The 10,432-nt window shown below is 45.8% G+C and overlaps 1 non-coding gene across 1 annotated transcript; it reads left to right on the top strand.

Annotated features, from left to right (window-relative positions):
• The first annotated feature begins 6,159 nt into the window (after positions 1-6,159).
• LOC142682105 (U2 spliceosomal RNA) lies at positions 6,160-6,347 on the top strand. Its single transcript, XR_012853896.1, has one exon. It is a non-coding gene; the product is annotated as a U2 spliceosomal RNA (small nuclear RNA).
• Positions 6,348-10,432: the final 4,085 nt, after the last annotated feature.

Genomic DNA, 10,432 nt, shown 5'->3' with positions numbered 1-10,432 from the left:
CCTTATGTGTTTACTAAAATCAGATTCCAAAAGTGCTTTTTGTGTTTGCCATTGTTTTTGTCTTTCGGATGGGATCTCCCCTTTTAATCCCATTATTTCAACACCTGTTGGACAATGCATTTGTACAGTCATGTGTGATAATGAGCTAATTTATTAAATGCAATTAATTAATACATTGCCACCTCTTGTTTTGTGTCGTCTGTGTTTCTGTGTTTCCGGCATTTCACATTGGAACAGCTCATTCACCTTCCTTGTCTTCTCTCCGCCCTCCCTCCTAGGTAGGTTAAAGAGCTGCACCTGAGCCAGCCACTGATTGATGCAGCACCATAGTCAAATAGTGGAGTGGAGTAGGGGAACAGGAAACAGCCATTAAAGCAGCCAGCCCGCCCGCCCGCCCATCACAATGGACCTACCTGTGTACACTAGATGGATGTGATGGAATGTACTGTGGTCCCTACATTTCAAGAAGAAGTAAGAATTGCAGTTGCAACAAACCCTTGCTTGCCTACAAAGAGAGCAGCAATTTGGATTTGTTACTATGTTACCTGGAAGAATAACAAACTGTGCAAGGATGGAGGTTGTAGGAGCAAGGAGAACAAGTTGTCTGTAAAGTTGGTGGATGCCTATTTTCCATTTTGCAGTCCCTTGTCTCCCTCTTGTGGCCTCCTGGAGGCAACTAGCTGTGCAAAAAAAAGACAGCCTGGGGGCCGGCTGTTGCAGTGTTGCCCTCTCAGGCAACACTGAGTGACTGACTGAGCCGCACCGTCTTATATAAAGTTCAGACGGAACTTTGCACGTGTCATAGTGGAGACCTCAGGAGCCAGAGCCAGCTTTCTGACATCATAATGGGGCCTCAGAGATAAAAGCCTGGGCCCAGGCAGTGTTGGTCAGTGCTGCTCAGCAGGCAGCACTGGACTGGATTAAAGCTGATACAAGGTGTGAAAGGAGAAGGGGTGGCAGTGGGCATGCACTTACTGCTGCTGCTGCTGCTGCCAGTGTTTGCACGGCAGGAGGGCATTTGGGTGTTGCCAGGAAGGCGTTTTTATGTCGATTCCTCCTCTTTCAGCACTGCATTGTGGTGCAAGCAAAAGAAGCAAATCCTGTCTTGCTTCCTCTCCGGCCTTTATTCACCTCTCTTGTAGCTGTGAGTGTGTGTGAGCCTGCAGGGCCCCATGGAATTGCCTAGGAGTAGGCTGAATCGCTGCAAGGGGTGAACAGCAGTATTGGGCAGGCTCGGTCAACGCGCGGCCCGTTCGGGTTATCGCTTCTCGGCCTTTTGGCTCAGATCAGAGTTTATTGCTCTGGTCTGGGTCGGGGGTGCGAGTGTTCCTGTGGTAGCAGGAGACCTTTTGAGTGGCGATCCTCCTATGGTCCTGGACCGATAGGCTGAAAAGATGGCAGGTATGGAATTTTCCTCAGGTATCCAGAAGACAGTCCGGCTGAAGGTGGAGATCTCTGACAGCGTGAAGAACAGCATCTCATATGTTGGACACGAAATTGTGGAGAAGATGGCGGGTATTTCCCTGGAAAATGATGTATTTTGTATTCAAGAATCAAAAAAACAAGGTATCTATGACATTTCCTTTTATGTGGATGGGACCTGCCTGCTCTTTTATGAATGCCTGAAGACTAATGCATCTAACCAGGTACTGAGGAATGTCACATTTGTTCCACTGTTTGAACTAGAGGAAAAAACTGTCTTTATCCATGTATTTAACCCTTTCACGGATGTTAATATCCTAAAGAACTTTCTTGGACAGTACTGTTTAAGTGTGAAAGGAGGGGTAAGGCAGAAAAGTATCCTTAACATCTTTAATGGAACATATAAATTCTGGGTGAAATTAAGACCTGATGAAAGCTGTATTGGGGGAGTGAGACACCCACCTGCCAATTTTTCTGTGGCTGGAAACAGAGGCTACCTGTATTATCAAGGACAGCCATCCTTTTGCAGGAACTGCTTTAAATTTGGCCATTTAAAGGAGGATTGCCCAGGGGTTAAACTGTGCAGGAACTGTAAAAATCCTGGACATGAGGCTGGGGCGTGTCCACAGCCTAGAGCCTGTGATTTATGTGGATTGACTGGGCATATGTACAGAGACTGTCCTGAGGTTGTCAAGAGGAGGGAAGAAAGAAAGAAGCAGGAGGAAGCTAGAAAGCAAAGGAACCAAATGGATCTTGATAGGAAGAGGGAGGAAGGAGCAAGAATCTTGAGGATGTCTGAGGAGGCTGAAAAAAGACAAAATGAAGCTGTGCAAGACCAGCAGGAGATGGGGGAGGGGTTGATTAGCCCAGCTGTGGAATCTCCCATGAGCATTCTGATGGATGAGTCAGCAAGAATAGACTGGTCTCTCTCTGAGGAAGATGAACCTCCTGGGGGGGAAGTGACTGTCACAGGTGCAGAATGTTTTCGTCCCCCCAGGAAAACGGCAAAAAAGCCACGTTTTGAGAAGGTGGAAGAAGAGGCGATTTCGTTGGAGAACCCATTCGAATCTTTATTTGAGGCCCATATGGATACAGGCTCTGGCGGAGAAGGTTCTTCCAAAGTACTCCAGAGGAAAATCTTAAAATAATGGCGTTGCTAAATTTTCTTCCTTTGGGTTGTTTTAGATTATGTCTTTGAAGTTTTTGTCATCCAATGTGCGTGTGTTTAGGAGTAGAGCCAGAAGAGCTCTTATACTAGATATATTAGCAAATCAAAATGTTGATGTCATTTGTGTTCAAGAGTGTGGATTGGATTTTGTGGTGGGGCAGGAGGAGTGGGTGCACGGGCCTGCAATATGGTCAGTGTCAAACAAAAATAGAAATGATGGTGTGGGGATTTTATTCAAAAACAAAAAAATAGAAATTTGCAGTCATACTGTTATTGAGGAGGGAAGGTGCGTGATGGTGGTGGTGAGATTTAATAGAGTGAATGTTCGTATAATTAATATATATGCTCCAGTTAATAAGAATGAAAGAGTGGAATTGTTTGAAAAAGTGAAAATGTTTTTGCCTGGGAAGGATCCGGTTGTGTGGATAGGGGACTTTAATTGTGAGATTGATGGAAAAAATGTGGATGTGTCTGGTAATGTGGTTAAAAATATTTTGTTTGATTTTCAGTTGAAGGATGTGATAAAATTATGTGGGGTAGACCCCCAAGATACATATTTTTCAGACAGGGGTATTTATAGTTCGAGACTAGATATGTGTTTTGTGTCGAAAGGTGTGATGGGTAAAAATTATATGCAAATGAGGGTAATATATTCAGATCATGAGTGTGTGATGTGTGAACTGGTTTTGGATGTGGAATGTATAAGTGGGAGGGGTTTATGGAAATTAAATGTTAATTTGTTAGAAGATGAGGAGGTGTATGGGAAATATGTTAATTTGTATGGGAGTTGGTGTAGAAGGAAGAAAGAGTTTGTAGATGTGTTGGAGTGGTGGGATTGGGTGAAGGAAAAGACAAAAGTATATTTTAAGAAAGCTGGTTATAGAAGAGCGGCTGGTAGAAGGAGAAAGTATGAGTGCTTGTATAAAAGATTGGGGTTTTTGAGAAGTTTGAAGAAGAATGGTTGGGCGGTGGATGAGAAGATTGAGGAAGTTAAGAAGAATATGAAAGAATGGATGGTGAAGAAGGGTAAGGAAATTATGTATCAAGCAAGATTGGATAAGTTAGAAAAGAATGAGAAATGTTCGAGATATTTTTTTAAAAAAGTGATTGGGAAGAAAGAGGATTTGGTATGTGTGTATGATAAGGATGGGAATGTGGTAAAAGGGAAAGTGGTGTTAGGAGTGGTTGAAGAGTTTTACAGAGAATTGTATGCAGTAAAGGAGTGTGATAGAGATTTGGAGTCTGAGGTGGTGGCTGTGATTGAGAAGCAGGTGGAGAGAATGGAGTATGATAGGCTGATGAGAGGAGTTGGGGAGGAAGAGGTTAAATCAGTTATTGAAAGCATGTCAGTGAATAGAACACCGGGAGAGGATGGGTTGCCAGTGGAGTTTTATAAGAGAATGTGGGATGTGATTAAGCTAGATATGATTGAGATATATGTTTTTATGCGGGAAAAGTGTAGATTGGCGGAGAGTATGAAGAGTGGAGTGGTTGTGCTGATTTATAAGAAAGGGGATGAGAAGGATGTAAGGAATTGGAGACCTATAACTTTGTTGAATGTGGATTATAAGATTTTTGCTAAAATGATTGCCAATAGAATGAGAGATGTGATCGATCAGGTGATTGGGGAGGATCAAGTGTGTGGAATTCCTGGGAGAAGGATTGGGGAGAATCTTTGTTTGTTGAGAGATGTGTTGTGGGATGCAAGGGAGAGAAAGCAAGAGGTTAGTGTGTTGTCTATTGATTTTGAAAAAGCATTTGATAGGTTGTCGCATGATTTTCTGTTTAAAGTGTTGGTGAGGATGGGGTTTCCTGGAGAGTTTGTGAATATGGTGAGGATGTTGTATAGGGGTGTTGGCAGTAAGATTTTGATAAACGGATGGGTGAGTGAAGAAGTGAAGGTGTGTTCGGGTGTTAGGCAGGGATGCCCTTTGTCCCCTATAGTCTTTGTGTGTGCTTTAGAACCATTATTAGAGATGATTAGGAAGGATAAGTGTATGAGAGGAATACAGATTCCAGGGAGTGGTGGGAAAGAGCTGAAAGTGTTGGCGTATATGGACGATGTGTGTGTGCTGTGTGATTCTATTGCAGTTTTGAGGAGGGCAAAACTATTGGTGTCCTTGTTTTGTGGTGCGTCTGCTTTTAGGGTAAATTGGAAGAAAAGTGAGTATAAGAGGTTTGGAAGTTCAGGTATGAATGAGGACTTGGGTGTGAAAAGAGTGGACGGTGCGATTCAAATTTTGGGGGTTAAAATGGATGAAAAATTGGATGGAAGTGAGAGTTGGGTAGATGTGGAGAAAAGAGTGAGTAGGAAGTTGAGATTTTGGAGTTTGAGAGAGTTGACGTTTGAAGGAAAGATAATGGTGATAAAAAGTGTGATTTTGCCGATTTTTCTGTATCTTGCTGTGGTGTTTCCTCCGGGGTATATGGTTGTAAGGAAATTGAATAGAATTGTGTTTGTGTTTTTCTGGGGAACGACAATGGAGAGAGTGAGAAGGGAGACTGTGCTGAAGGACTGGGTGAATGGGGGTATGAATTTTCCTAATATTGAAGTGTATTTAGGGGTGAATGTGATGTTTGCAGTGAAGAGGATGCTGGGAGGTGATTGGAAATTTGCATGCATGGTGAGATTTCTGGGTGGGAAGGTGTTAGGAAAAATAGGATGGATAAAAAGAGATTTAAGGAAGCCGTATGCGTTTGTGAGTCCTAAATGGTATGAGTTTATTGAGAATTTTATGAGGAAGTTTGGATTGACCACGGTGAAGAAAGAATGTTTGAAAGATAAGAAGAGTGTGTTTAAGTGTATAAAAGATATGGAAGTCCAATGTAATATAAATATGGTGAGAGGTCAGTGTGTTGGTAAGGTGTGGAAGGGGTTGAGGACAGATGGTATTACAAATAGACAGAGAGAGATTGTATGGCAGAGTTTGCATGGTGGGTTGTCAGTTAGAGAGTTTCAGAAAAATCGTGGAGTTGTGAGGAGCGATTTGTGTCCAAGAGAGAATTGTGGTGGGAGCGAAAGTATAGTGCATCTGTTTTGGAATTGTGGGGTGGCACAGGGAGTTTGGAGGGGTATGGGTCCGTTACTTAAGGAGTTGGTTGGGATCAATAGGTTATGTATGGAAATAGTTTTGTTTGGGCTTGCGAGTGTAAGTGAGAAAAATCAAAGGGTATTATTTGTCATGCTAGCAATTATAAAAGAGGTTTTGTGGGATGTTAGGAACCTGTATGTGTTTAGAAAAAAAGATGTAACTGTGGAAGGATGTTTGAGAATGGTATTGGATAGGATGTATACAGTGTATTTGGTAGATAAGGAAAGGTTGGGGGAGGTGGATGCAGAAGGGATTTGGAAGGTCTTGAAGTGGAGGTATATGGTGAGAGTGTAGTGGAGGGGTGGAATTTTTTTGATATGATTTCTGTATTTGCTTTTTGTTATATGAAAATTTAAAAAACCTAAATGAAAAAGCCTGATGATGATTGGATGGAACCGTTCAGAATATCTAGGATACTGATAGTAAGTATCGACAGGATATGAACGAGTGCTTTTAAACAAAATTAATCCAAACCTGAAGGTTTTAAAAAAAAAAAAAAAAAAAAAAAAAAATCTGTTCTTATCAGTTTAATATCTGATACGTCCCCTATCTGGGGACCATATATTAAATGGATTTTTAGAACAGGGAGATGGAAATAGAGCTTGCTCTGTCCACTCCACGCATTGACCTGGTATTGCAGTATTTCCAGGACCGGTGCACCCTTTCCTTATGTGTTTACTAAAATCAGATTCCAAAAGTGCTTTTTGTGTTTGCCATTGTTTTTGTCTTTCGGATGGGATCTCCCCTTTTAATCCCATTATTTCAACACCTGTTGGACAATGCATTTGTACAGTCATGTGTGATAATGAGCTAATTTATTAAATGCAATTAATTAATACATTGCCACCTCTTGTTTTGTGTCGTCTGTGTTTCTGTGTTTCCGGCATTTCACATTGGAACAGCTCATTCACCTTCCTTGTCTTCTCTCCGCCCTCCCTCCTAGGTAGGTTAAAGAGCTGCACCTGAGCCAGCCACTGATTGATGCAGCACCATAGTCAAATAGTGGAGTGGAGTAGGGGAACAGCAAACAGCCATTAAAGCAGCCAGCCCGCCCGCCCGCCCGTCACAATGGACCTACCTGTGTACACTAGATGGATGTGATGGAATGTACTGTGGTCCCTACATTTCAAGAAGAAGTAAGAATTGCAGTTGCAACAAACCCTTGCTTGCCTACAAAGAGAGCAGCAATTTGGATTTGTTACTATGTTACCTGGAAGAATAACAAACTGTGCAAGGATGGAGGTTGTAGGAGCAAGGAGAACAAGTTGTCTGTAAAGTTGGTGGATGCCTATTTTCCATTTTGCAGTCCCTTGTCTCCCTCTTGTGGCCTCCTGGAGGCAACTAGCTGTGCAAAAAAAAGACAGCCTGGGGGCCGGCTGTTGCAGTGTTGCCCTCTCAGGCAACACTGAGTGACTGACTGAGCCGCACCGTCTTATATAAAGTTCAGACGGAACTTTGCACGTGTCATAGTGGAGACCTCAGGAGCCAGAGCCAGCTTTCTGACATCATAATGGGGCCTCAGAGATAAAAGCCTGGGCCCAGGCAGTGTTGGTCAGTGCTGCTCAGCAGGCAGCACTGGACTGGATTAAAGCTGATACAAGGTGTGAAAGGAGAAGGGGTGGCAGTGGGCATGCACTTACTGCTGCTGCTGCTGCTGCTGCTGCTGCTGCCAGTGTTTGCACGGCAGGAGGGCATTTGGGCGTTGCCAGGAAGGCGTTTTTATGTCGATTCCTCCTCTTTCAGCACTGCATTGTGGTGCAAGCAAAAGAAGCAAATCCTGTCTTGCTTCCTCTCCGGCCTTTATTCACCTCCCGCTTAGTAGCTGTGAGTGTGTGTGAGCCTGCAGGGCCCCATGGAATTGCCTAGGAGTAGGCTGAATCGCTGCAAGGGGTGAACAGCAGTATTGGGCAGGCTCGGTCAACGCGCGGCCCGTTCGGGTTATCGCTTCTCGGCCTTTTGGCAAGATCAGGTGTAGTATTTCTGCATCTGGTTTTGTTGGGAGGTGTCCGGGGTACCCTGCTCCTTGGCCTTGGGGGATCGTCTCTTTTCACAGAGAGACTTCACCCCCTTGCTGCTATTTGGGGAGTGGGCTTAGCCCCCGGACAACGAGTTGCGATCGCGCCTTACCCAAGAGGTCAACCGGCCTTGAGGCGTTTTTCTAAGAGCGTTCCGAGGGCGTTTATCGGGCTTCGTAGGTGTCTGGGGTACCCTAATCCTTGGCCTTGGGGGAGGGTTCCACTTAATTGTGGAATCTGAGCCCTTGCTGCTATAAGGGACAGGCTTAGCCCCCAGGCACTGAAAATGCCATTTACATTTGGATTTGCATCCGGGGACACCCGGTTGCGCCAGTCCGTCCGCATCGAGGTGGAAGAAGGCCATCGCCAGCGGAAGAACCTTCGCTTCATTGTGGAGGTGATTCTGCTGGACTTCCTGGGGCTCAAGCGGGCGGACATCCTGTGTCTCAACGACCAGGAAAGCCGCGGTCGGTACACCGTATCCTTTACGGCCGCGGCATGTTGCGACAACATGCACAAAAGATTGTCTGATGCGGACCAGAGTGAGGAGCGGCTAAATGGACTGAACTTTTTATTCCTCTACGGGGAGGAAGAAGTCCCGCTCGTGATGTGCATGTTCAGTCCATTTGTCTCAGAGCGTGACATTGAAACCTTCCTCAGTCGTTACTGCAGGGAGGTCCGCTTCTCACATAAAATCTTGAACACCCAGAGCTTCTGGAATGGCAAAAGGAAATATTGGGTGAAGTTCCGCCAGGATCCCAATGGCATTGGAGGCTTACATCACCCACCCCAGAACTTTGCCATTGGGAAGAATCGAGGATTCCTATTTTACCCCCAGATGCCAATAGCCTGCCGGAACTGCTTGAGATATGGCCACACCAGAGAACATTGTGACCGGCCCCATGTGGTGCAGTGTAACAGGTGTGGCCAGGTTGGACACGTAGCGGCAAAATGCAGTTCCGAGGTGTTGTGCAATCTGTGCGGCATGACTGGGCATGCTTTTAAAGATTGCCCCCGCAGAGCGAAATCTGGGCCACCCAGACCAGGGCCAGAGCGGCAGTTTGCAACATGTGCAGACGCCGCTGGTAATGCCCCAAAACGAGCATTGACGACTGAGGGGTCCAGGCCAAAGTCCTTCACAGCTCCATCGGGGGGCCCACCGATGTCAGCCTCGAGGGACGGCCATAGGGATTCCACCGGGTCCAGGCAGAGCAGGAGGAATTCTGACTCTGCTGGACATAAGTTGACCGGCACCTCTGCAAACAGGTCCTCTGCTCCGCCTGCAGTGGACCCTGTTGAGGCAGTGGTTAGCGACAGGCGTCGTGGCTCCGTAGGTTCTGCAGTAGGACCTGACGCCTGTCCCAAGAGTGTGGGCATGGAGCGGAGACACTCTGTGTCAGACGAGGGCTCCATTAAGAAAACCCTAAAATATGCTGGATTGGAGCCTCGTTTTGACCATTACCGGTCAACGGGGGGGTCGGAGCAAAGTTCCTCCACTGCGGTTGTGGAGGGGCTTGCGATGAAGGCTCCCCGTAAGCAGGCAAAGGTTGCCAAGAGTGATGGGACCTCACTGGCCCCTGTGCAGCTGCCCAGTAAGGACATCAGCGATATCTTCAGCCAGGGGCCAGAGATGGGTGAGAGCGACTTCGAGGAGATGGATAGGAGCCATTCTGCAAAGAGACAGCGAGAGGAAGAGGAGTCCGGAGTTCGGAGGAAAGCTGCCTATCGGAGTTCGGATGAGAGCAGTGTGGGGGTTGGAGCCGCCCACGTATCTGGCTCTGACCCTACCAACATCCAAGATTTATTGACCCCTCAAAAAGGGGGTCCAGACTCGCAGCTGATCTCCGAGTACGACTCTTCTGGTTCGGACTCTGACCTCAACTAAGACTATGTTGGTTCCTATCAAAGTCGCCTCACTAAATGTGAGGTCCCTAAAGAGCCCTGTCCGCAGGACTGCTTTATTTTCATTTTTAGAGACTGTGGACTTTGACCTTTGCCTGCTTCAAGAATGTGGAATCCCTAATGACTTGGAATATCAAGATTTAAAGATGGACTGGAAACTAGGCCCCTCAGTCTGGTCTGGTGGAAATGACTGTCGCTCTGCGGGGGTTGGATTGCTCTGCCGAGGTCGTTTTATCTCCATCCAAACAGTGACTGAAATCATGCCCGGCAGAGCTATTTTAATACATTTGCTTTTTAATGGAATTTTAATTCGTGTTTTAAACGTTTATGCCCCTCCTACCAAACAGGAGAGGGCAGAACTATTAGAGATTTTACCATTGTTTTGTGTTGGGTCTACCCCCCTGCTGGTGGGTGGTGATTTTAACTGTGTACGAGATGGAGAACACCGGCAGGGTGGGGATTTTAATCGAAAAATTGACCGTACTTCTTACCTGCTCAAGAATTTTATTGGTGATTTTAAATTGAAAGATTGCTGGAGGGAACTCTTGCCTGCGGACCCAGGCCCCACCTGGTCCAATGGAAGAGTGAGCTCCAGAATTGATTTTATTTTCACTTCTAATAGTTTTATTCCCAAAAAATGTTTGCTTTTAACAAATATTTTATCTGATCACAAGCTCCTTTCGGTGCACCTGGAGCTAGAGGGAGAGCAAAAAGCTTGTAGGGGTCCCTGGAGACTAAACACCACACTCCTGGAGGACCCCATCATTAAAGAGGAGTTTGTGCGGACCTACCAGTGTTGGCAGTCCCATAGAGCGCCCAGTCAGCCTATGCTA

The sequence above is a fragment of the Rhinoderma darwinii genome (genome assembly GCF_050947455.1).
Source record: "Rhinoderma darwinii isolate aRhiDar2 chromosome 2 unlocalized genomic scaffold, aRhiDar2.hap1 SUPER_2_unloc_7, whole genome shotgun sequence".
Classification (NCBI taxonomy): domain Eukaryota; kingdom Metazoa; phylum Chordata; class Amphibia; order Anura; family Rhinodermatidae; genus Rhinoderma; species Rhinoderma darwinii.
This window is presented reverse-complemented; position numbering and strand designations above follow the sequence as displayed.